The 25,653-nt window shown below is 45.7% G+C and overlaps 1 protein-coding gene across 5 annotated transcripts in view; it reads left to right on the forward strand.

Annotated features, from left to right (window-relative positions):
- The first annotated feature begins 618 nt into the window (after nt 1-618).
- The window catches only part of KCNJ16 (potassium inwardly rectifying channel subfamily J member 16), a 32,532-nt gene continuing 7,497 nt past the window's right edge, over nt 619-25,653 (forward strand). Inside the window, exons 1-2 of one of the 5 annotated variants that reach the window (XM_064676134.1) lie at nt 633-714; nt 11,079-11,178. The gene's annotated coding sequence lies outside the window, so the exon portion shown is untranslated. Of the gene's footprint in view, nt 715-11,030; nt 11,179-23,688; nt 23,870-25,302; nt 25,373-25,653 lie in introns of those variants that run through there. The other 4 variants (XM_064676135.1, XM_064676137.1, XM_064676133.1 and 1 more) reach the window with 4 other exon arrangements.

The raw sequence follows: 25,653 nt of genomic DNA on the forward strand, positions 1-25,653 counted from the left end.
CTGAATAAACAGCCCGAGCACAAAGTGAAGAGTGAAAAGGAGGAGCTAATGCACTTTCTGAAAGGTCACCACGCTTCTGTGGGGGGATGAAGGCTGAACTTCCCCCTCCCCTTTTTCCAGGTATCTGCCCGTAATTCTGCCTGCCCTGTGACTTCCACGGAAAAGGAAATTGCACTGGAAGTCTTTACCTTAACGTCGCGCTAATCTAGAAACAAAAGGCTTTCTGTAGGGGGGGAAAAAAAAAAAGTCTGAATAAATAAAACAATATAAGTATAAAGTTGAACCTGTTTATTCTAAAGTTGTCTATCTGTGGGTAACTCCAAATCCAAGGCCCCGTGTAAATATTTGAAGTACCATTTGAATGATGAAGGGCTTTTATTACCTGGGAGAATTTCCTGCTTCTCATGTTTGCAATCCTCACCTGGATGTGCACAGGGGACTCCAGGTTTGTGCTGAGGGGAGACAGGGAAGGGGCTGGGGAGCATTCCACTCATTTCCCTGTTTCTCGAGATTCCAGCAGTTTGCTGAGCAGCCCCTCGGAGTTTGCTCACAAGAACAAACTGGAGTAAATGTTTAACTTGAGCCTTTGGAGTTTACAGCTTGTTCCTTTCTTGATTATTAACCCAGCCCCTGTTTTTCTTTACAGTTGCACAGCTGCTGGACACGGGAGACAAAGGACCCTTGAGAGAACTTCCCTGTGGAGGCACAAGAGAGGTAAAGTACCTTTTGTGTCCTTTCCATTCCTGTGCAGGGGAGAGCAGGGGCTCATTCCTGTGCTCTGTCAGGGCACAACAACCTGCCCACAGCAATCCACCTTTGATTGTGTTTTTTTAAATTAAATCACTAGGTACATCCAGCTGATTTCGTCCTCATTGGACTCAAACTGAAGGAGTGTTTTTATCCCCAGTGCCAGAGTGTGCACAGGGAGTTTATCTGGTCATTCCCATACTCACCAGAACACACACTCTGCTTTCCACCACCTTTTTCTCCACAGCAATAGCCTTGTCTTTGCATCTATTTTTCCCTTCCTAATAGTTTTTCTGTACTACTCAAGTCTGCAAAGGTCTGTGTCATCTTCACCAGTCCTTTCTCTGAGCTCGCACAAACCAGCTGTACCATTTTGTTTTTCATTCTTCCTGCACCCTTGGGTTTTTTTAACCTGCTCTTGGGTAAAGTGAATTCTAGAAGAAAACTCCTTGGTGAGGCTGGTGCCACCAGCAGAGTACAGAAGGGAAAGGGACATTTATCTGAGTTGTTCTGGTTACTGTGTCAATACTGTGTGAATATTTGTTTTAAAATACTGTTATATATGTGTGTGCTATGTGGTGGCTTTATTTACAGAGAGAAGGATTCACTTGCTCGAACCTTTTTTTTTCATTTGCTGTGATATAAATTTACATGGAAAATAATGTAATTGAATTTTAGGCAAAGTAGTTCACCAAAGGAAATTTGAGTGAAGATCAAGAGTGGAGATTAAAACAAGGCCAAAAGATTTCCAAAAAGTAGCTGTTCATTGTAACTACAAATCAACTAAATGTTGCATATTTTTGGAAACAGTGACATTTTAATAGAAATGGGTTTTACAAACTTTGGTAAAAGAAGAACCAAATTGTTCCTGTTTCCAGCTGCTCAGAAATCCATTTTACTCCAGGAGTAAATATTTTAGGACAGGTCTGATCTCCACCTAAGCAAAAAACATCTCAGTCCTGATGCATTTTTTAAGAGCATCCTCCTCTCTGTACTTCTGCCTCTCTGGTGCCTTGGGAGACAGACTCTGATATTCAAATATTGGTGGAATAAATTAGGATGTATTGGAGGAATGTCAACACAGGCCCAAGTCACCACAAAAATCTAAATCATAACACAGAAAAAATAACTGAGGAGCTGCAGGACTTCAAGAGATGGAAATCTTGGTAAGGAAATAGGTGGGAAGTCGGTTGGGAAGCTTTGAACCTGTTTCTACAGTGGCCAAAGGCAGATGTTGCAATTTACCCAAAGATTAAGAGATAAACAAGCAAAGAAAACAGATCAAAACACAAACCTGTTCTCTAAAAGAATGGGAGAATTGGCAGATGGATAAAGAAACTTGTGCCTGCCCAAAGGTGACCTGAGTCAGCAGAGGAGGAATTTGCCTTCTTTTTTTATCAAGAGTTTAATGTTTGTTTCCTGAGCACTTTTTTTTTCCCCAATCTGGCAATTCTGCAAAGCATATATTGGACTTTAAACACATTTGCCTGCCTTGTTCTGGGTGCTACAAAGTGCAAGTGCAGAGGAAAGGGGAAGGAGGGCTCTGAAGAACTTGTCAGGGAGCCACTGGAGCAGTGAGAACTGGAATTGTCAGGAGAGGACACTCCTGAGAGCTGGTGAAACCTTCCTGTTGGTGAAAGAGGAAAAAAAAAAAGGAACCAGGGGAGATGTTCATTGCTCTCTCCTGGCTAATCCGGTCAAGCTGCCTCAACTCAGCTTCAGAATTGAAGCAGTTAAAGAAAGAAGTGGAAAAGGAACTTACCAGAGGGATCTTCCAGAGGAGAAGGTGGGAAAGGAGAAAGGGCTCAATTCTGTATTTCCTGTCTCAAAAGCAGACAAGCTCCCTGGGTCTGAGTTAACTTCTGGCTCTGTTGGTGTGACAGCCAGCAGCAAGAATTCAGGTCCAACAGGACCTGGAGTCCTGGAGGGGTTTTGGTTCATTGGTTGCTTGTGTTTTAGCTGGGAATTTTTTTGGGTGGGGTATTCGAGGGTTTTTTGTTTGTTTGTTGAGTTTTGGGGTTTTTGTCTAGTGCAATTCTAGGAGCCATTTCCAAAGCCGCTCTGGTGATAATAAAGGATAGGATACATTGGATTTCACCTTATTGTGCTTCAGAGCTGTACAAACAGAGAGCAGAAAAGCCTCATTTTCCAGCCCTGTGGCCTCATCCAGGCTCGGTGCCATTGTCATGACAATAAATAGATTAGACTTTCTTGGGGGAAAAAAAGTGTTAATGAGTAACTGCTTTTTATGCCTCACTCCAACTTCTCATCTCCTGTAAAACTCCAGAGCAAAAGACTCCGTTGGTTCCCAGCAATGTGTGGCACCAAGTGTCAAAATGCCCTGGTGATCACAGAAATAACAATTGCACTGTCCCATGATGTGATCAGGCTTTCTTTTTCAGAATCTAATGATGTTAAAATAAATGGAATTACGTTGCTTTTCCTTTTTTTAAGTCAGTAAATTCCAAAAGAGGATTTGCCCCATTTTTACAATGTGCTTAAGGACTTAGAGAGCAGGATCCAATGCAGATTTACCAGGGGTATGAGGGGCTGGCACAAGGCAGCCTCTGCTTAAAGCTGCTCACTGCCTCTTCCTTCTGCTGCAGGAGGAGGTTTTTCCATCTTAATCATGATTCTTGATGGTTCTTTTCTTGCCCAGAAAAAAGTGATAAACTCTTGACTATAAACAGCAAACAAAACTGTCATTATGGGCAGGACCTAGAAAACATGAATTGGAGAAAATATCTCTAGTGGAAGGTTTTCCCTTCTTTTTGTTGACATGGTCAGTGAGAATATTTCCAGTGAGTTCAGAGGATGTTCCATGGAATCCCAGTGTCTCTCTGGCTCTCCCCCTCTGCTGGTAATTCTGTCCCTGCTGTGCTATCAGAGCTGCTCAGGATCTCTGAGCTCTGCAAAAAAAGCTGTTTGGGAATCATTTAGTAAGTGCCATCCCTTGAGTCCAAGGATGAAAACTCTGGGGTGGTGGAAAGCAGGAAAATTAATGGGTGTTAGGGAAGGGCAGGGAGATCAGGCTGCTGAGTTTTCTTTGACATAATCCTATGAACAGAAGCATTTTTTTGAGAAGAGGAGAAAGAAAAACTAATATTTTACTGAAAATACTTTTTAGATAATCTTTTCTGTTACCTCAAAGAAAAGAAAAGCACCTTTTCTCTCTGTATTCTTTCAGTGCTGATAAAAGGGCTCAGTAAGAGCATTCAGAGAAAGAATTTGCTAGTTGGGGCCTTGGGCACACTTTCAAAATTCAGACACTTTCACCTTGTCTTTTATTCCCAGCTCCAATTCCGAAAATCCTCTTAGGTTAATTTGTTTTCCAGCACGAAACCATATGAAACTTAAACCTCCAGAAAGGCTTTTTCCCCCTCTTTCTTCCCAGTCCCGGGCGCCAGGCTGAGCTCACCCGCTCGGGGCGGGGGATGTCGGTGGTTTCCCTCCCAGCGCCGCCGGAGCCTCCGTGGTGCTGAAGGGACAGCGCCGGGTGTTTCCCACTCGTTTTACACAAAGGGAGGAGATGCCCAAGCGCTTCCACAGCATTTTCTGGAAGAAAACTTGTCCAAAGCAGTGTTCCTGTCCCAAGGCTTGTTTTACTACAGAGTCACGGCGTCACTGAGGTTGGGAAAGACCTTTAAGGTCGTCGATTCCAGCATGAACCCAACATTGCCAAGGCCACCACCACGTGTCCCCAATGCCACACCCAAACTGCTTTTCAGTCCCTCCAGGGATGGGGACTCCACTGGGCAGCCTGTGCCAGGGCTGGGTAATGTGTCTTTTTGGGAAAAATTCCTCCTAATATCCAATCTAAACCTCCTCTGGATGACTCGAGGCTGTTTCCTTCTGTCCTATCACTTGTTACTTGGGAGAAGAGGTGGATCCCCATCTCTCTCCACCCTCCTGTCAGGGAGTTGTAGAGAGTCAGAAGGTCCCCCCAGAGCCTCCTTTTCTCCAGGATGAGCCCCCTGAGCTCCTCAGCCCCATCTCATAGCACTTGTGCTCCAGACCCTTCCCCATCTCTGCTGCTCCTCTTTGGAATCCAGCACCTCAGTGTCTATGGACAATGCCCACAGTGCTCCACAGAGCTGAGGTTCTCCTCCCTTGCAGAAAATACTGAGATTTGAAGTCTCCCAGCAGTGCCCAGTGCCCCCAGTAACGGGCTGTTGAGCTGCTTTACCAACACAGAGCATAGACTTGGTGTCCAGCCTGAATTGCCCGGAGCTTAATGAGGTGGGACACACGTTCCTCCCGGTGCTGAACTGCTGCAGGGGGGTGTTGGGTGTTGTTGAACAGCTGCTGGATTCTGCCCTGCAGGGAAACCTCTTTCAGGGTTGTATTTTGGGTTGTAAAGTTCACAGCTCTGCCCAGGGAACAGCAAAGCCACAGGGCTGGGCTGAGTTATTCCGAATGTTCAGTCACACAGGACAATAACCATAAAACAAGGGGTCACGGGCTGGCTGGGCTGGGGGGTGTGCAGGGACAGAAAGCACAGGTCACCCTGAGGGCAGGAGCAGCAATACCTGAGTGCTCAGAGCCCATTAACAGTTACCCTCTGGCCCGTGGGACTGGCTGGATTCAGGCAGCTCAAAAATAATGCAACACTAGTGGAGAGACTGTACTCATGCAATGGGAGGTTCTGGGAGAGGTTTCCTGACTCACTAAGGAATCCAGTGCAAATGTGAGTGAAAATTCAGATTTTTTTCTTCTTCCAATACTTTGGAAAAAAACGAACTTTCTGACTCTCAGTGACACCTTTAAGGCCAAGGGGCCAGCTCTGTGGTTAGCAAGGGCTGGGCTATTTCTATTTATCAAGGATCCCATCTGAATTCCCCTGCCAAGGACTGAATATTTAGGATTTCCATGGCAACACATTTCTGAGCCCATATTACAGTCAGACTGATGCTGTCAACTGATCCAGGGATGCAGGAGGTAGGGGCTGAATTTATTCAAGCAATCACATTCTCTTTTCCAAGGCTAATGCACATGAATACTGAGGCAGCAAACTGAATTGACAGGGATTCCATCCCGATGAACATGTATAATGTTCCAGCCTTGGAGAGCAGCATTTAATTGATGAGAGGGATTATATTTACATAGCAATTATAACAAAGCTAAGGTTGGCCTTATGTGAAAGACTATTTGCTGTAATGTCTTGGTGCTTGGTTGTCCAGGAAAGCTGTTCCTTTATGGGCAAGGGGAAAAAAAAAAAAGAGAACAGATGCACTCAGCCCTTTCTTTTCATACTCTGCAAATATTCCAAGAAGCCAGCTGAGGAGTCACAATGTGGTTGCCTTGGCTACATACATTTATTCACTCCATTATAACTTAGATGCTGATTGTTTAACCCCCAAAGTATTAATAGTTAGTCCCTGCTGTCCTCAGATGGCTGTTCAGGGGCCGATGGAAATGAGTAAGGGCTCATTCTAAATCCCACATAAGTCAATGGGCATCTCTCTCCCCATTTAATTCAGAGCTGGAATTAGCCATCCCCGCTGCACTGCCCCTAAATATTGATTTTTTGTCCTCAAGACACCTTTGCAAGGTAAGGCAATGCCACTGACTCAGGTCACAGATGGAAAGCTGGGGCCGGAAAGGCGACCTCAGAATCACCCAGAAGTCCTGACCCTCACTGTCCCTTCAGTCTGGATTTCTTTCCATGGAAAAGTGCATGCCCAAGTTTTGCTCCAGCATAGAAGAGGATTCAGGAGAAGGAAAGCAGCTGGACCTCAGAGCACTTCCCATCCTGTAGTTCTGTGCAGCCAGAGACCAACAGGGGTATCCAGGTCTTTTCTTACAGGGCCTGGCATGGAGTTCAGTTCTGCTGGTGGATCTGGGAACAAGAGGGTGGTGAGGAGCCCAAACCATCCCTGATTTATGGTAAGACAGGGAGAAATCTGCCTGACACTGCTGTTGGGTGCTCAGAGTTCCTGTAACACCGAGAGGAACCAAGAGCTGTGATCAGAAGCCCGACACAAATTCCACACTCACCTTTCTTGGCTGCCATACAGGGGGCCAGGTCCTGGCATCCTTAAATTCCCAGATGGCCAGAAGTCCTTGTCCTTCTCTTGAACTCTGCCAACAGACACTGGTTTAGGTCCATCTTGGTTAGTACAGGAGGAGGATCTCCCCTACCTAAGGATACACTGTGCCAGAGACAGGGAGATACACTGGGCTGTCTTGAGTCTTTTACCACAAAAAAGTGCTTTTTTCTCTTAATCCAAGCTTTCACTGCTCTTAGTCTGTGTGACATGGAAATTTTCTCCTTAACAGGCATTAGAATTAACTTGTTGACATCATTAACAGAGCACATAATAGATGGCTGAACTGCTCTGATATTTATCTGCAGGTCAACAGCTCTTGAGACTCCAGAGGCAAATTAGAAAAAAAGCATAGGCTCTTTATTAGTAGAACTTAATTTAACTGTATTTAAACTTCATTAAGGAGTAAAAAAAAATGACCTTTCTTAATGTACTCTTGTTTTATAAAGTATGAAATGAGAATATTAGATTAGTTTGATCCTGGTTCTTATTATGCACACACAGTAGAGGAGAATGCAAAAATTCCCTCCTTCAGTTAGGTCCTCTTGGATGTCAAATCAAAGACCAGGTGCTCCACAACCCATTTCCTCTCTTCAGTGTTTTATGTTTCCTAGCCCTGTAACTCTCCCCAGGAAACCAGCAGAAATCTTAATTTCTTAAACCCCCCCCCTCTGCCTAAAGTAACAGCTCTGGTCATTTAAACCATCCAGCACATGTTCCTCCACTGTCTGCACCTCATGCTGTCCATAAATGGGGATGTGGTAAGAAAAAACCATGGAGGAGAGGAAAGGAAATGACATTAACCTTTTCCATCTGATAAATAAGGGCTCTATTCAGCTGCAATAATCCACATCCTTCCCTAGAGATCCAGTTAATGTAATACCTGAGGGCTCAGTTCAGTTAAAATGATTTCCACACTGGCCAGCTGATTTCTTGGTGAATTATTCAGTCCCCAGACCGAACCATTCTCCCTGGGCAACAGCACATGGAAAAGGACTGGAGCCCTCCTGTTGCTCCCAAGAGTCTGAAGGACCTCTCAGAGGGTCTGTGACACCCACGTGGTTTATCTGTGCCCCCCAAGAGGAATTTTGGTGTTGATTTTCATGGGACCACCAGCCTGTAAGAGCTGAAGATCCCACACCTTGCCCCATTTGCTTCTCTTCTCTGCAGGGCTTTGTCCCTGCCCTGTCAAACCCCTCAGCACCTGCAGTTTACAAGCAATAAAAAAACCAGCTTGGACTTCGAATGGGTGGAAATTCAGAGCAACACACTCAGCAAGAAAGGCAGCCTGGGTTGTGCACGTGGCTGCTGGGTTTGAGGGGAGGATGTGGATCGGGGTGGCTTGGGGGATCCACACCCCCAAAAAATAACCACTGGAGCTGAACTGGGGGGGTTTTGTTTCCCTTTCTTCTGCCTTTGCAGTGCAGAGGTGGCTCCAGTGGGAGTGGGATCTGCCCAGCTGGTGACAAGGGAGGTTTGAGTGCATTGAGGGAGATGTTTCCAAGGCAGGCCAGGGAATCAGGACATGCAGATCCACTTGCAAATCCACGGGAAACACTGGAGTGACATGAAAATCTCAGCTTTATCTTACCTGTGTTGATCCACAGTCGATTGAAAGCCATGGGAATCTTGTCATTAGTATCAAGACATTTTGGACTAAGTTCCTACATTATGAGATACATTCCTTCCTCCCCTGTTTGTTTTTTTTTTTAGATTTTAGGGAGTGTACCTAACTGAGCACAATAAACCAGAGTTGTATGCAATTTTGCAACCTTTCTGATGGTGTAATGAGCTCTGCTCCGAGGGTTCATTACTGGGCTGCCTCGAAACTTGCTGGTTAAACAGGAAAAACAAGAAATCTGACCTCATTGTAGTGTTTAATTGAAGTGCATTTATTGACTGGTTTTAAGCTCTTGTACCAACTGTGTTTGCTGAGAACTGAGGGCCAGCTCTTGGTTTGATGCACCTTTAGCTCCCGGGGCAGACACAGCCTTGACACACAAACCCATCCTGCTCCAGGCTTGGACTGGGACTGGGCAGGAAGCTAAAGCTGGAGATTGGCACATTCCTCTGGCATATTCCCCCCCATGGGCTGACTCTCCTGTGGGGTCCTGGAGAAGGGGAGAAGCTGAGGAACGTGGCCATGAGGGAGAATGTGCCACAGGTGAAGCAAGAGCATCGTGCTGGGCATGGTTTTGATGTTCTCTTTTGGTGCTGGGGCAGGTAACGTGAGTCAATAAAGAGAATAAACCCCTTTGAGTCTAAAAGATTTTAAAGATTCGGCCAGTGTGGATGTCCAGGCTCTTAATTCCGAGGAGGGAGGACTGAGAAGATTGCTATAAATCAATGCCAAAGCAAACTGCAGCTGGATCTCTCTGCCTGTGAATCTCTCTTTGATAGGGTGGCCCTGAGACTGGTGTGTGCTTAATGCTCTGCATTCTCCTCCCCATCCCATCTGCAGCAGAAATCAAGGCAGAAACCTGATGTGTGTAACCTTAAGAACAGTTTCTCACTTCAGACTCCCTGGGCAGGCAGTGGGGGTGCAGCTCCAGTTCATTGTCACTGGATTTTGGGACCGGTCTGAGCCAGTTTTCTCTGGATTCAGGTAACTCGTTCCACTGGAGCATTCACGTTATCTCTCTGGAGATCTTAAGTGGGGAACTGAACACGATTAGAGAGCAGTTGCCTGATAAAAGAGGCTGAAAGCTAATGCATTCTGCAGGAGACAGGGAATGGAGATCAGTCCTGGGATAGATGGACATGGCCCTCCCCTGGCAGAGGAGATAAAGCTGAGCTTGCAAGAGGTGGAACTGGACATTGTTAGATATGATGTCATACTGATTTTGTGTGATACCCGCTGAATTCACCTCTGATCTAGCTCACTATAATTTTAATTTAAACTAGCTGGGTGTTTTTTCCAGAAGTTTTGGAACACTTTTGGCTTTGAGGAGCTGTTACAGGGGGGGTTGGAACTCCAGCCCTGTGACGCAGGTAAACGAAGTCTCTGAACCCTCATTGTTACAGCCCAGCTGCAAGTCTGACCCAGAGGAGACAGGATTCTATCCAAGGAGTCTGGGATGCAAATTTATGCAGATGACAGCAATTAGTCTACTGTATATTTGTATTTGTTTGCTTGAAACAGCGGGTGAGGGAGAGGCAGCTACTCTGCAGAGAACATGAAAATTGCAGATTTGTGCCCAAACTGCCAACTCAAGGAAAGCAGCAGAGAATGAAAGACTTGCCTGTCAATTCTGTTGGTAGATTGCAGAGAAGTGGGAGGATAGAAGATATTTCAGGACCAGCCACCAACCTCTTGGCTCCTCTTTCTTGACATTTATTAACAAATCCTTGTGCCAGGAGTGCCCAGAAGCAAAGCCAGGAGGGCACGGGCAGGAGCAGCAGCCGTGGACACAATTAGGAGCAGGGAAAGTTCATTTGTCAGGGCCCTAATCTGAAAACCCTCTTTGAAAAGCCCGGGGTGAGATCTCTGCATCTCTGACAGGGTCAATTCAAGCACTTGGTAGCAGAGCAGTTCCCAGGAATGTCCAGGTGGGCCAGAACACCCGTGGAAATGGAAGCACACATGGATAATGTGCCCTGTGCTGCATCCACCTCTTTTCCCTCTGACCTCGTTTCTGTGGCCAGGGTGGTCTGCTAAAAACCTCCCCCAGCTCTGGGGTTCCCCTCAGACCTCAGGTGACAGGGACAGAAGGTGAGCTGCTCCCTGTGCAACCAGCTCAGAGGATGGAGCAGAACAGGAGTTTAAAATCACCTGCTTTCTGCTGGGAGTGCAGGTTGGCAGCACCTGAGGGCTCCTGGGGGGAAAATGAGGACTTCAGACATCTGGTGACTCTTATTACACACACTGGTGGTGGGATGCAGGGATAAAACCCAAAGCCCAAAGATATTTGTGCTGCCTGCAAAAAGCCCTTTCCACTTGTGCAAAAATCCTCTTGTCAAGGCTGCCTTAAAGGGGCTGTTGGATCAGTTATCAGGGAAATGGGAAAAATTCAGGGTCAGGTTAGTTCCTGGTGTAAATCCTTTGGTTGCTTCATACCTATTGCAAAGTAGACCTTGAGCCTTTTGGAGAAAAACAGTTGGAAAACTGCTGGGCTCCCAAAAGTAGCATATTTCTCACCTCAGTTCTGATGTGCTGAAAGGATGGGATTTTCTGTGAACTTTTCCCAGTCTTGCTTTTTTTTTTTTTGCTTTTTTTTTTTTCCTTCTCTTTGAGAGGGGGAGGAGTTGTGCCTAAAAAAAACAAACCCAACCTGTCCTCCTCAGCTCTGCCAACCTGTCAGTCCAGCCATGCAAGAGAGAGAGACAGAGAAAAAGAAAGGAGGGAGTGAAGCAGAGATTCCTTCAAACTTCAGTAGGCACTAAGGTAAAGGCCATTTCTCACTTCCTTAATTGCACTTTTCTCTGTGTCTGTTGTGTGTAAACAGAAATTCTGTTACCTTAGAGAGCTTTAAACTAGCTCAACGACCTGTGTGGGAATCAACTGCTTACCTTGTTTAGCTGGAAGGGTGTTTTGCATGGAACCTGTCAGCTTGTTATAGTTGTTGTTTGCAAACACAGTTTCTGGGTCTGAAATTCAGAAGGAGAGTTAGTGTTCATTTGAATATTAAAAAGAGGCAGAGCTCCGGTGCTTGTTTGGGGAGGATATTAAGCTGTGTGATTTCAGGGCTGAAGCCTCTAATTACTGCAGATCGGGGAAGAACTTGTTAGAGGAGGGAATTCCTTCCAAAGCTGCCAATTGCAGCTCTCACGCCTTTTCCTGGAGGATTTGGTGTCAGCCACAGGTGGGGATGGGACGTGGGACCACAGAGACCGTGGGGCTGATCCAGCCTGGCAGTTCCTCTTCTCCTTTCTGTGCGTTTCTGGAGGGGTTTTAGCAACTTGTCATTAGCAGGGGAGGTGCAAAGCCAAGGTGCAGCAAACCTGCCCTCCCGAGTTCCTGAGTCAGGAGGGCAGAGCAGCACTTTGAGCTCATCCCAGGGAAATTGAGGGTTGCAGACTGTGAGAAAGGCTGGCTGGAATGAGGGTGAGTCAGAAGAATCACTGTGCCCCAGAGCCTGCCTTGGGAGCCTGCTCTGAGCAACCAATTTGTTGGAACGATTGTGGTAGAGGGAGTCTGGGAGTGAAGGCCTAAAACACAAGAATAGGCACAGTTTTGTTAGATCTGAGCGTCTGCATGAGGACCTGTGTGAATGTGCACAAAGAATCTGCTGAGAGATTCTGACCCTTGGTGTGCCACGAAAATCCACAAACAAAGGTGAGAGAGGAAGAATCCTGTTCATCCACCTCTGAAATCCCCCTGTTTCTGTATTTCCAAATCCTGAGCAAACATTTGAAGCTGCTCTGAAAACCCTGTAACACCTCTGTGAGTCAGCTGAGGCTCTGAGAAGGTCGTGCAGGAGGCAGAGTGGTGGACAGGATTTCCTTCCCTTGTCGTGTATTCGGGGTTTTCACTCCTGCAGCCAAGGTGTGCCTGTTAAAGATGACCTGTCTGGTAACACCAACCTGCCAGACAGGACAAGCTGAAAGATGGCAGAGAAAGACAATACAGCTGTCATGTTGCTCCCTGAATGGGTTGGAATGTGTTTGCCAGGGGTTTGGTTACACAATCCTGCATCCTCCTTGCTGTCAAACTTCCTCAAACGCTGGTGCTGTGCCGTGGTTTTGGATCAAAGCTCTGCTCCCGTGGCAGGGACCAGCACAGAGCTGTGAGCCTGGGAAGGGGACAGAGAGGATCCAGACTAGAGAGGGGTGGTCTGTGAGGGGGTCTGAGTTGGCAGTGTCCTAGTGTTCCATCACTTCCCTTTCCTCTGGGGCTGTGGTCATTGGGAGCGCCGTGCTGGTGTTCCCCATGACCCCTGACTCATTCCCTGAGGGAGTGGTGGCACAGAGTGAGACCCTAAGCTTTTAATACACAGAAGAAATTCTTTTACAGACAGTGGGTTTTGTAGTATTATTATGAGCTTTCCTGCTAGAGCCAGAGTGGAGAGGGAAGTGCTTTTCCAAAAGATGGAGAAAAGGAAGTGAATACTCCAGTTTTGGTGGGGATAAACTTTCCTACTCCTGGTTGCAGTAACAGAAATCAGTCACTGAAGGAAGGAAAGGAGGAAAATCCTGTAACTTTCATGATCTGCAGACTTCATTGACTAACCTCACAGCACTCCTGCATCTTTTTGCTTTCTCTTCTCTTCTCTTCTCTTCTCTTCTCTTCTCTTCTCTTCTCTTCTCTTCTCTTCTCTTCTCTTCTCTTCTCTTCTCTTCTCTTCTCTTCTCTTCTCTTCTCTTCTCTTCTCTTCTCTTCTCTTCTCTTCTCTTCTCTTCTCTTCTTTCCTCTTCCTCTTCCTCTTCCTCTTCCTCTTCCTCTCCCTCTCCCTCTCCCTCTCCCTCTCCCTCTCCCTCTCGCTCTTCCTCTTCCTCTTCCTCTTCCTCTTCCTCTTCCTCTTCCTCTTCCTCTTCCTCTTCCTCTTCCTCTTCCTCTTCCTCTTCCTCTTCCTCTTCCTCTTCTCTCTCCATGACTTAAAGCAATGCCAAGAAGGCTTGGGGCACCTCCTTGGCACACTCTACAATGCTGATGGGCATTTTTGAGCCAAGGGCAGGCATCGTGATGCACTTGCTTCATTCTCTATGTGTCACTCTGGAGGCAGCAAGAGCAGGGACTGGTGTATTGATCATTTCTCCAGGAAACTGTTTCTGAAGAAAAAAAACTTTTGCAAAGGGCATGTTACCAGAGAAAAAAAGGTTAAAATCTGAGAAGCCCTTCTGCCAGAAGAGGTTCTGAATAGCTCTGGGAAAGTTCAGTTGGAAAATACTTCAGTATTTTAGTTTCTGCTAATTCACCATGCTCAGTGTTCTCTGGTGACTAAGACCCTCTAGAGTGGATGATGATTTGCCCTCTTTGTTTTACTAGTCACCAGTATTCTCACCACAAGCTTTTGGTGAAAAGCTTGGTAACAGAACACCCCTTTCCAGGAACTTGTTGTGCAATTTAACAGCCGTATGATAAATACAAAGGAGGAAAACAAACAAATACAACCTCAGACTTCTGTTTGCTATTTAAATTGGGTTAAGGGTGTGATCTGATTCTTCATCTTTTCATCCAGTGTAAAAGCAGACTAGTTGTCCATCCTGTCTGCACATGCTGTAACTTAAGAAGTCACTGTGCTGCGTTTCACGGGGAACTGTTCATTTTTGTTGTCTGGTTCCTCTTTCTAAAGCAGTTAAATTCCTGTTTTGAGAGTGCAGACAGGGTAGAATAATCCTCAACTACTCAAATGTTATTTGTGGTGACACATTGGGTTGGAGAATTGGAGGAGTGGAGAGTGTTTCAGCCCTTAATTTCCTGTGGAAAGATTCAGCTAAGGAGCCATTGAATTTTGGGTTTCTCTGTGCAGTCGTGGTAGGGGAGAGTAGGTCTATACTTCCCTGAGAAGATCTAAGAATTGACATTTGATAAAAATCAAGTCTGGGAAACAAAGTGAAAAGGGGCAATTTCAGTGAACAGCCATTTTTCAGACAAGTTTTCCTGCACCTCAAGGGAAAACCAAGACAGGGATTCACTGAGCAGTGTGAAATGAAGATAATGCACATTTTCTGACTGGCTGTGTCCCACTCAGAGACAGCTCAGAGCGAGACAAATCCCAACAATGGAGGTGATGTTCACTTCATAAAAGGAGGTGCCATAAAACACAGGCTACTTTCCACCAGAAATCTCAGTGGAAAAATTCAAGTATTTCTATTTCCACTTGCAAGCCTTAAGCAGCTGTTTGACTATTAATGAAAATCCTTTTAGTTTTCCACAACTGAGAGAGAACTCTTTCCAGGAGTGGCCTGTGGTGAGATTTCTAGTGCACTCCTGCTTTGGATAGACTAAGAATATGAATCTTTTCATGGTATTTTGTTGCCACAGCTACTTATTCTGCGAAGAAATGAGGCAATTGGTGCCTTATGCAAAAAAACCCGAGTAACCCTCAAACAGCTTCTGTTATTCAGGTCTCAGAAAGATTTGATTTAGACTTTTTCAATGGGAGTAAGTAATTAGTGCTTTGCTTTATCTCCAGGAGTCTGTTCAAACGGAGTTAAGTGATTGGTGCAGCAGAGTTTTGGATGGAGGTGCAGTTGCCCTGGCAACAATCAGGATTGAAATCAGAACCTTTTGAGCAGCCAGTGGAATGTGGTTCCACTTGGATGACAATAGGTCACAGCATTTTAATGGGTAAAAATGTAATCCAGTACAATAGGATTTATTGCCACTGTGACATCAGATTGACACTATTCCTGCAAGTTCTTTAGCTTGTGACAGACTTTCAACTGAAATCTGTTTAGTGGAAAAACTTGTAAAATGCCATTAATCATTTTGTTTTCCAAATCAACCAGAGCCTGTGTGTCTCAGGGGGGGTTAGAGGGAATATCTTCCAAGTGAGTGAAATTCAACCTCTCTGCACAAAGCCCTAATGAGTGGCTGTTCTGGACACAATAAATGGTTCTAAGAACTAAAGGCTTGTTTCTGCAGGGTGCTGAGTGCACTGGTCCAAGTCCATTGGAGAACTTCCTCACTTGCTTAATTTTATACTAACAAAATAGTTTCCAGTGATTTCCAGGATGGTTATTCATGCTCTTAAACCTGATTGTATTTGCTGACAGACAAGACCTTGCAGGATTAAGTCCTAAACTAACACTGGAAGAAAAGATTCCCTGTTCAGTGTGGCAAGGGCACGGGACAATATTTCATCCCTTCTGCTGACACTTTTCCAACTGCTGCGATAATGATCCCTTTATTCCAAAGGATCCCAGAGTTCTGTCTGGGCTAAGAAAATGCAGCCACAGCTCGGGGCAACAATGCATAGGAGCAGGACAGGAGGGTATGTTGCCTGAAGCTTTGAGGAAATGGCAGTTTAGGGCACCAAAATCTGCTCCTCCACCCTGAAGCCAAAAGCACAGAAGGCTTGGGGTGTCACCAGGGACCTCTGTCACACATAGAAACCCAGAGTCACCTATTCTGGTAACACAACAGCAGAAATGGCCCTTAACACTCATTAGAGGTGGGTGCCCTGTGAACCTTTCACCAATTTTCCTGTCAAACAGACGCAGGTCACTCTCATTCATTTGGTTTTAATACGAAAAGCAGATTTTTCTCAATGGTGTGGCTGGTGCCATGCACATCCTTTCATTGTTGCTTTTACAACAATAAAGCTCCAAGCCCATAACTGTTCCTCTCCTGGCAATTAGTTGTGGAGAACAATCGAGCCAGACAATGACACGACCTGCTTCTTGTCTTCCTCAATGGGAAATGGGCTCTGAGTTTTGTGAGGACGTTCATAAACAGCCAAGGCAGGGAGTGACCTCAGAGCTGAGTTTTACACGGGAGAACAAAGAGATCCCGGGCCCTGATTTGAAAAACACCCCGAGAACCAAACCAGTGGTGTAATGTCATAATTCCCAACCCACGTCAGGGCGTTGCTGGAAGCCACTCACAGCCCCTGAACACAAACACGGCCCCTCTCTGGCTGTCAGACCTCGCACACTGTGTTTGTGCTGGTGGCACAAACTTCACCTCTGCAGCATCCACGAGGGCTGGACATCCATCCCCGCTCCTTCCCATGGACATTCCCACTCTCTGAGCTCTTTCCCATTGTTACAGCACTCCTGGCTCCCTGCCAGGACTTTTGAGGTCTCCTTTTTACTCTCCTCTACCTGCACTTTCTCCCCCGAGCCTCAGCAGCGTCGCGGTTGCCCCCAAACTAAAGACCCCCGAGTGGTGGGGCTTGTTTTCCATGTTTGTTTTTTTTTCTGTGGGAAACACCGCTCCGTGCTTTTCACAGGCTTCATCCCCCCCGGATCTGTTCCTTAGGGGGTGCCCATGGCTTAGCACCATACGGAATGTTCCCGAGGAGGGAGGAATGCCACCGGGCCGAGCTCGTGATCCGGGGCTCCTCGGGCCTTTGGTGGTGATTTGAGCTTTAGTTAATCACCTCTGACTTTTTGGACAACTCTGGCTCGGTGGCTTTAAAAGCCACGCTTTAACTCTGTTTTGATCAGTAAAAACAGAACTGAAAATGACCCAGGGAAAATACAGGATAAAACATCTCCCACTCAGGCTGTGTATATTGCTTTTGAGCTTAATTTTAATATTGTTGACCAATCATTTACACAACTCCCGGCTAATTTGGAGTGGATCAGGGGACAGTGGAGGTAAATTTCAAAGCAGAGTGACACTCTCTTTAGTCATGCTCTTGTCTCTGACGACAGCACCCCTGTAAAGTTAATGTGTAATAAATGAGACTTTTATTTCACGGGTCTGTAGCACCTACGAGGCAAAAGAGCAAAGCTGTTTCTCAAAACATGGCAATTGCTTTGGCAATAAAATCAACCCTACTGCAGCCTAGATATCTTCGTTTCTGGAGTGTTGACATTTGTAATGTAGCAGATTTTTATTTGATGTATTTTTGTTAACACGGCCTCGATAAGATCTGCTGCTTGTTCGCAGTGTTTGCCTTCGAGAAGTGAAACAGGAAAAACACGGCTGACTGAGCAGGTTCTTGACAAACATCTTGGAACGAGCTGAACCTCCCTAAGTAGCTCCTTCACTCAGTAGTGCTGAGTGAAAATATTCCACACAAAGGGCAACCACAGAGGCCCAGGTCACAGACCATGAGGGAAACACAGACACCCTCTCTGCAGGTCACTGCAAGACAAAAACCCTGTTTGAAAAAATTCCTTAAATTCAATTTTTTAATTAAAGACAACATTTACATTTATTTATATATATATATATAATATTTATATCTATATATATTATATGTGTGTATTTGTGGGGTTTTTTTTAATACTTATATATCTTTATATATGTGTGTGAGTCTTTTTTTTTTTAAATAAGTGCTGCCATTTTTGGAAACAGATTGATGTTTTGATCGAAAAAAATAATGTACTAATTACCCCTGAGGCAGCTGAGGGATTTGCTGATAAATTCATTATGGTAGGACTGAGACACCAGCCTGCTGCATTCCTCCAGTGTTTCATGGCAAAGCCTTCAACAAGTATTTTTCCTCTCTGGCTCCTGCCTCAGGAAGATTTGCAACAGGCTTATATTAATTCTTATTAGTGCTTCCAGTTAAACAAAATATGTGCATGACTGTTTTTCTTAGATTTAACCCCAGTATCTCAGCCCTCAGGATGTCCTTATCCCACGTGCCTGAGCTGGGATTCCTCTCAAGCCCTTCAGAAGCTGAAGGAACTGTCTGGGATTGAAGGGTCCATTCCATGGGGACCCCGGGGGAGAAGTTTGGGATTTACTGACAAACCAGGTTTGACATACAGAGATTGAAACTCGGGTACAAAAATAAAGAAAATAGGAAATTGCATTAAAAACAGTAGTAGTCGTCAAGACAAATGAAATAAAGGGCAAGGTTTAAGGGTTTTCAGCATCATGAAAAGTCTCTTTTTAAACTGTGTGAGGCAGATTGTGAAAGCCATTTCCAGTGTCTCTGCAATTAATGGCACATGCACAGGAAAGCAAGAACACAGCAAGGAAAAAAACTACCTTCAGTTACCTCTGAGAACTCAGAATATGCCCAAAAGACAACTCTGAGTGAGAAGACATGGAAAAATAGTAGGATTAGATGTGAGAAATGCTGATAGAGAGGTGATAGATTGCTCCAAAAGAATGGGCTCTTGGTAATGACTCACCAGGGTGTCAAATATTGGTGAAAATACTGAGAAGGATCTTAAGAATGAAGCACTAAACCTGTCTGATTTTGGATGGAGTGGAGAGGAGAAGTTTGTAAATGGAGTCATAGATGATGAATAAAGCTCCCCCCATTAAATATTTGATCTGGGCCACCACTGAAGAGCAGGCACTGGCATTAATTAAACTCAACTTTGATTTAGGATGAATGTTCCCATTTTTAGAGGAAAGATTAACTTGTCTAGTGATGTTTTAAAGGTGGGGGAGAAGAGACAAGGTTTTAAAGGAGATTCTTCCTGTCATCATATATCTTAAAATCGAATTGCTGTGCCCAGATACTCCCTCAGGTGATCAGGAATAAGCTGTGGAACAGCTCCAGGAGCCCAGACATGAAGTTATGCAACCCACACACTGAGGTAAAAAATAATACACCTAAATATACATCCCAAACTCCCAGATACACGTGATTTTCCACTTCCACATCATTTCAATCATCTGACTTGCAAAACACCAAGATCCTGTAAATTAGAGCTCTGGACTTGGAAGGGGAGTGACAGCTGGAAGCAGGAGTGGTCCGGCACCATGCTGAGTGTGAGGGCTGAGGAAACAACTCCTGGGTTCCAGAGGAGCCACGTGGAGCTGTGCTGGGACAGCTGAGGAGGGTGGATGCACAGAGGTTCAACCATCTGCTCCTCAAGGAGTTGAAAGTCACCTGTGACAGAGTGACCCCACTCCCGAGTTTCCTACAGAACCCGGCGGAGTCGAGGAGCCACATGGAAGCAAAGAATTCTGACCAGAAAAAAAAATTAAAAAAAAAAAAAAGAGAAAGAAAAGGAGGTTTCACAAAGCCCTTGTTTCTTAGAAAGTGTTGCTGCAGTTCCAGCAGGCCAGGCCAATTCCAGAGGGCAGCGATGGATTCCGCCCGCGGTGATACCGAGAAACCCGACGGCCGCCTCTGATCCAAGGCAGGGAACCAGAGACAGCCCCTGTGCTCGGTTCAGGGGGGTTTGGATCAGCCCTCGGGTCTCTGAAACCCTTTAATACGTTTCACAGGCTTTTTTAAGGAGTGGTGACATGCAGAGCCCAGCAAATGTGGGAGCGTGTTGGGGTTTGGATGGAAACTCGGGATGCGGGGCAGGACTCGGGGCCTTGGCAGAGCAGCTCCAGCTGCAGGATGTGCTTGAGCAGGAGGGAGAGAAAATCAGATTTTGGTGCATCAGAGGTGGATTTCTGCTGCGTCTATATTCACAAATGAAAGGAAAGTCACACAAAGCTGCTCAGAAAAGCAAATTGTGATTCTTGACCCCGGGACTGATGGATAAATTAACTTCTTGAAGTGCAGGGTTTGATTGCCTGATTTATCTGAGTGTCAGTCACAGCATTTTCTGCTGCCTTTCCTAAGGAAAAAAAAGCACTGATACACTGTTTGATTTGACATGTAGCTAATACTTATCTCAAAGTCTTTTTAATATCAGTTTAGAAATCTGAGTCAGCAGCTTTTTTGAGGATTTCCTAAAAATTAGATCGTAGTGGATGTGATTAATTTTATTTACATGATTTTTTAAATTTTTATTTTTACTGCTCCATTCCATTTCCTCAAAGAAGTAATGCAAAATGATGTTTTCTCTATTAGACCTTATGTTAGTTTTGAAAATGTGAAGCCTTTGGTGATTTAATTGTCATTTGGGATATTTCATTATGTGGGATGAGACAGTTTCTGAGTTTTATAGTGGAATTCCTGCTGGGGCCAGGAGGTAAAGTTGAGATCAGTAGCAACTTGGAGGTGTTCCTGTCTGCCCTGGGTGGCAGAAGTCAATAACTGGAGTCAGGCTGCATCTTAGGGACGTTTCTACAAGGGTTGGGGAAGGAAAAAAATAAATCAGAATCCTCAGGCTTCCTCCTCACAGCTTCCTTCTGTCATCTGTCAAACAGAGCTCACACATTCACTTGGGATTCAGTTTTATCCCATTCCTTCCATGAAATACAGGAGTCAAGGCACCTGATCCAGCACAAGGCTGCCCATTGTGGGAGCTGCAGCCTGTGGAATGGGCAGGATTAAACCCTGCACAGGTAATTTTAGAGCTTCTCTGGTCTCTGCAGCCCCTTTGGTTACAGGTACACGACCTGTCCCCCTCTCAGGGGTCTGTGCTGGGTGTGCAGGACCAGGGAGCTCTGCAGGGCTAAATCTGACCCCACAGGTACTGCCCTGTGTCTGCACCTCATTCCACAGGCACACCTGGGCACAGAACATGCTTAAACACAGAACATATCTGAGCACAGAACATACCTGAGCACAGAACACACCTGAGCACAGAACACACCTGCACAGGCAGTGACTCCACGTTCCTGTGTCACACTGCCCTTCCCCGGGTGTTTGGTTTACAGGGCGCTCCAGAAAACAGGAAAAAGAGGAGTACAGTCCCTGCCTCAGGAAGCAGAGTTGCACAAAGTGACGTAAAGGAAACTGTCCCCGAGACTGGAAGAACCCTTTTAGAATCTCAGCTCCTGCCTGCCCCTGAATTCCTACATTATCAATAACCTGCTGTGTTTGGGGAAGAGATATAACAGCAAATAACAGGGCTGAGGGTGTTGGCCCTGATAGATCAAAGTGCTCAGCATTATCTAATCTGATTCTGTCATTGTTCATGACCTGCCACTTACCCGCTGCTGAATTCATTGTTATATTACATCATGTCTATTAAGAGCTGCAACAAACTGTTCTCCTGTTCTTTGCCAACGAGGTCTGTTGGAAAAGTTCCTCGAGGAACGTTGCTGTGGCTCTGTGGGCTGCATGTAATCCCTGAGGGGCAAGGTGGGATGAAATCCCACTGCACACATCTGCAGAGTTCTGGGAATGGACCTTTGCTCTGTGCCAGTGATGTCAGTGAAGACATCAGAGTGCCAGGGGAGGAGAGGGGAGGAAATGCTAATTAGTGCTGATTCCCTCACAGCTAATTTGGATCAGGGATTCTGCCTGCTGCATTCAGGAATAGGTTGGTTACTATTTCCAAAGGGAGAAACCTGGATATAAAGTATATCTTTTCAGCTTTTCCATCTCTGCATACCTGGCACAGGTTGCCCAGAGAAGCTGTGGCTGCCCCATCCCTGTGAGTGTCCAAGGCCAGGTTGGACTGAACTTGGAGCAACCTGGGCTAGTGGAAGGTGTCCCTGCCCATGGCAGGGGGTGGGACTGGATGGGTTTTAAGGTCCCTTCCAACCCAAACCACTCCATGATTCTCTGATTTTCAGTTCTGGGATGTGTATCAGCTGTACAGTTTTTAAGGACTGATTCCACAGGAGCTTGACTAGAAATAGAGATTTTTTTGGTCCTATCAGCTCAACACGAACATGCAAATGGCTCTGGGTTGATGGGAAGAGAAGCAGGAGGAGGAATTTCAGGCAGGAGGAGATGCCAGTGGCCCTGTGTGGATCCAGCTGCCCTGCTCAGGTGTGGGCTGTGCTGGATGCAGGGCAGGGTCACCTCTGGGGGTGGCTCAGGTGCTCCTGCACCCACCCACCACCCCCCCAGGAGGGGCTGAGCTGGGCACTGTGCTGCCCAGTCCATGCTCTGTGTGGTCACCCTGGTGCAGGAGCTACTGAGAGCTGAGGGTTAAAAAGAGGAAAAGACTTCTGAGAGTGAACAGTTTCAGGTTTCCCTCCTGCCAAATTGTCTGGGACAAAGAATGGCATCGAGGCCCGAAATCAGGAGCCTCAAGTTGCCAGCACTTTCCATTTCTTATGGTATTTCAGTGTTTCCATGGCTTGTTCCTGCTGAAACCATGCAGTGCTTGCAGTGCAAATAAATTAAAATAGACATTTGCAGCTTTCTATAGGTTTTGGAAAGTGCTCTGATTGGTATGCAGGGGTCTGGTTCCCTTTGAACCTGTCCTGTGTCTCCAAAACAGGCCACCAGCCTTCATCAAGGAGCAACTTCTCTAACTTTAAGGGGAGAAAGTTCTTTCATTTCTTTTTTATTGGTTTTGTTTTAAGGAGATCTGGTTTCACTTAGATGAATTAAATGTCGTTATATCTGTTGCTGTGAGTTGTTCCAGTGTAGATCACAGCACTATTGCATGACTTTAAAGTCTGTGCAAAGCTCTGCTGCTCTGTGCTGTCTGTGTCTGCCTTTTAAAATGTTCAATAAACCCTTTGATATTGATACTTTAGGTCTTATCTCTTTATGGAGGTGTTGAGGAAGAAGTCTAAGAAATAAACACTCCTTTTTTTCCAGCTCTGAGATCAGCCTGTTATACTCATAGAATGCTTTGGGTTGGAAAGGACCTTAAAGACCACCTGGTTCCAACCCCAAGGTTTTCTTTTATTTCTGTATTTCCAACCTTTTCTTCTGCTGTTGAAAGGACTTTATAGACAAAATGCTGGAGAGGGCAGGTGTTCCCTGTGAGGTGATGTCTGCAGAGCTGTGTGTTACAGCTTCTCAGGGTGAAGTGCAGCCCCTGCAACCTGCCCTCAGCCATCCAGGGTGAAGTGATGGGGACAACAACACTTTTACTTGGAGGGGAAAGTTGAGCTGTTTGAAAGTTTCACTCCAGTGGCTTCAAAGACATCCCTGTGCTGTAGGAAAGGTCTGTGCCTGAAGCTCCCCCTGGGATGTGCTCCAGTCTGTACAGCCAGCACAGCTGAGAGTGCTCTGGGTTGTGCTCTGTTGTGGGAACCCCTCTCCTACATCCCTGCTCCCCGGGGGTCTGGCTCTGGGTTCAGTTTGGGGGATTTTGGATTCCCCCCTTCCCTTGCAGAGATGCCCTTTGGTGACCTGGGAGGGTTTGAGCCGACATGGCAAACATTGAAGAGTAGGGTTAGGTCAGACACGGGGAAGAAATCCTTCTCTGGGAGGGTGGGGAGGCCCTGGCACAGGTTACCCAGAGAAGCTGTGGCTGCCCCATCCCTGGAAGTGTCCAAGGCCAGGTTGGATGGGGCTTGGAGCAGTGGAAAGTGTCCCTGCCCAGGGCAGGGGTGGAAGGAGATGAGCTTTAAGGTCCTTCCAATCCAAACCATTCTGGGATTCTATAAAAAACCTCACTTGTAACATAAATTGCTTATCAGGCTCTCAGGCCTGACCTGTTGGAGACAAATAATATCAGACACTTCCTGACACTGTGAACATCGCTGCTCTTTTTTCTATTGCCAGAGGAGGCAAGTGAAAGCCTGGACATCATAAAGACAAGATCTTGTGGGCCAAGGGTGATCAGACTCACCAGCCAAGAAGGCAGGAGATTTACAAGCAGGTTTTATATGTCCTGGAGCAACCCTGTGAGCAAACACCTCCCTGGGGTGATTATACAGGAGAGACCAAAGGGGGAATCCTGATATGTGCCAGCTCTGCTCTGGGTGGTGCAGATCAGAAGCAGAAAGACTGGCTGTAAGTATTAGAAGAAATGTCCCTTTGCAAGTGAAAGGAAGGAAGGAAGGAAAGAAAGAAAGAAGGAAGAGTTTCAATGTTGTCCTACAGTAGATTTATTTAGATTTTGTGGGTGGTGGGTTGTTGTTGTTTTTTTTTTTAAGGGACAAGTATTTGGGTCAATTCCAAAGCAGCTCAGAATTGTCACATTTCTGGTCTCTGAGCTGAAAGTCTTCCAGGGTTACACAACAATGACTAAAGCTGGAAACCTTTCAGACCATTTCCAAAAAGAAGGAGGAAACTGAGGTGATTGCTAAACCAACCCTAGAGAGAGAGAGAGAGAGAGAGAGAGAGACATCCACTTCCATGTGTGTGGGGTTAGAGGGAGCACCCAATTTCACGTGGAGGTTTCCAGTTGTTTTCTTTTTGATTTAATCTCAGAACAGAATTATTCTGGAACCGAGATCTTCACATTGTTTTGCTTAATGTTTTACAAACAGGCTGTTGACTGAAGTTGTCACCGAACAAGAATTCACTCCTATTGTTTACATAATGGGAAAACAGAGTCATAAAAGGGGTGTAGCAGCAGCTTGTTAGGTATTAGGCTAAGGTGCAACAGGGATTATCCTCACAAAACTCTGAGCCCTAAACTCAAAATGTCAGGATTAAACTGACATGTTACATTTAGTGAAAGTCTTTGAAAGGCTAAACTTGATGTTTCAGGCTTTTAAGTGACTCGTTCTGAGCTGACAACCAGGAGTTCAGGTTGTTCTGGTACAGCTGTTCTGTTCAAGAGGAACTAGAGGAAAACATGAATATGATAAAAAGGGGCTGCTCCTGCTGCTGTTTGCTTCGTGCAGCTCCTCACTGGGTGTAAGCAGGTGTTGGGTTGGCTCCTGCTTCTGCCACTGTGATGCTTTATGAGCTTTGAAATACAGGGATTTCCTTCCCCTCCTCCTCCCAGTTGGAACTGGGGTGTAATTTTTAAAGAACACAAGTTTGGGGAGGGTCAATGTGCAGACCCCATGAACACAGGTCTCCAGAGCAGTTCTGTGTCTCCCTGAGCACATTTCAGAATCCAACACATTAAGATCATGGCTTTGGCTTAGATAATTAAGAATAAGTGACTTTCTGAACTCTGAGTCTGATACATATATATTTTAAAAGAACTTCTGAACCCTCTCTGCCACTTACCCTGAAGAAATCTTTGAGATTTCTCTGTTTCTGTCTCCCTGCTGCCCAGCCTGGCTTCCCTGCTCCATTTTTATCTCTGATAAGCTTCTATTTGGAGGGGGGGATACATTTATAAGGATGGTTAGGAAATGTACTGCAAATTTCAGCGGTGCTGAAATGCAAGGGGAGGCTCATGATGTGTACAAACACGCCCAGAAATACAAGAAAAAACTCACAGAAAGTAAAAGCAAGACAAACCAAGGGGAGGGTTTATGTGTCAGCATTACAGGAAGGTGAAAATGCTTCTTGGCACCATCTGAGAACCATTTGCAGACTGATTCAGGAGCTCCAGTGAGTAGAGAATGCTTTTAAATCCTCCCCCACCCCCTTTGTTAATCTTTACCAGGTAGTCAGACCTTTAATGTAATTGTGTGGCTTTCTTAGGGATGAGGGAAATATTTCCCTTTTGAAAAATAAGGTGTTGGAAAGGTTGAAGGTTGAAGGTTCCTAAGTCTGGTTGTAAGTCTGTGGTCCTTGGGAATAATTTGGTGATGATAATGGTCTTCAGACTGTTCTGCAGAGGTCAGTGTGTGTCAGCAGAGTGAGAGAAGAACATCCCCCTCTCCTCTGGA

This window comes from Pseudopipra pipra, chromosome 19 (assembly GCF_036250125.1).
Source record: "Pseudopipra pipra isolate bDixPip1 chromosome 19, bDixPip1.hap1, whole genome shotgun sequence".
In the NCBI taxonomy this organism is placed as follows: domain Eukaryota; kingdom Metazoa; phylum Chordata; class Aves; order Passeriformes; family Pipridae; genus Pseudopipra; species Pseudopipra pipra.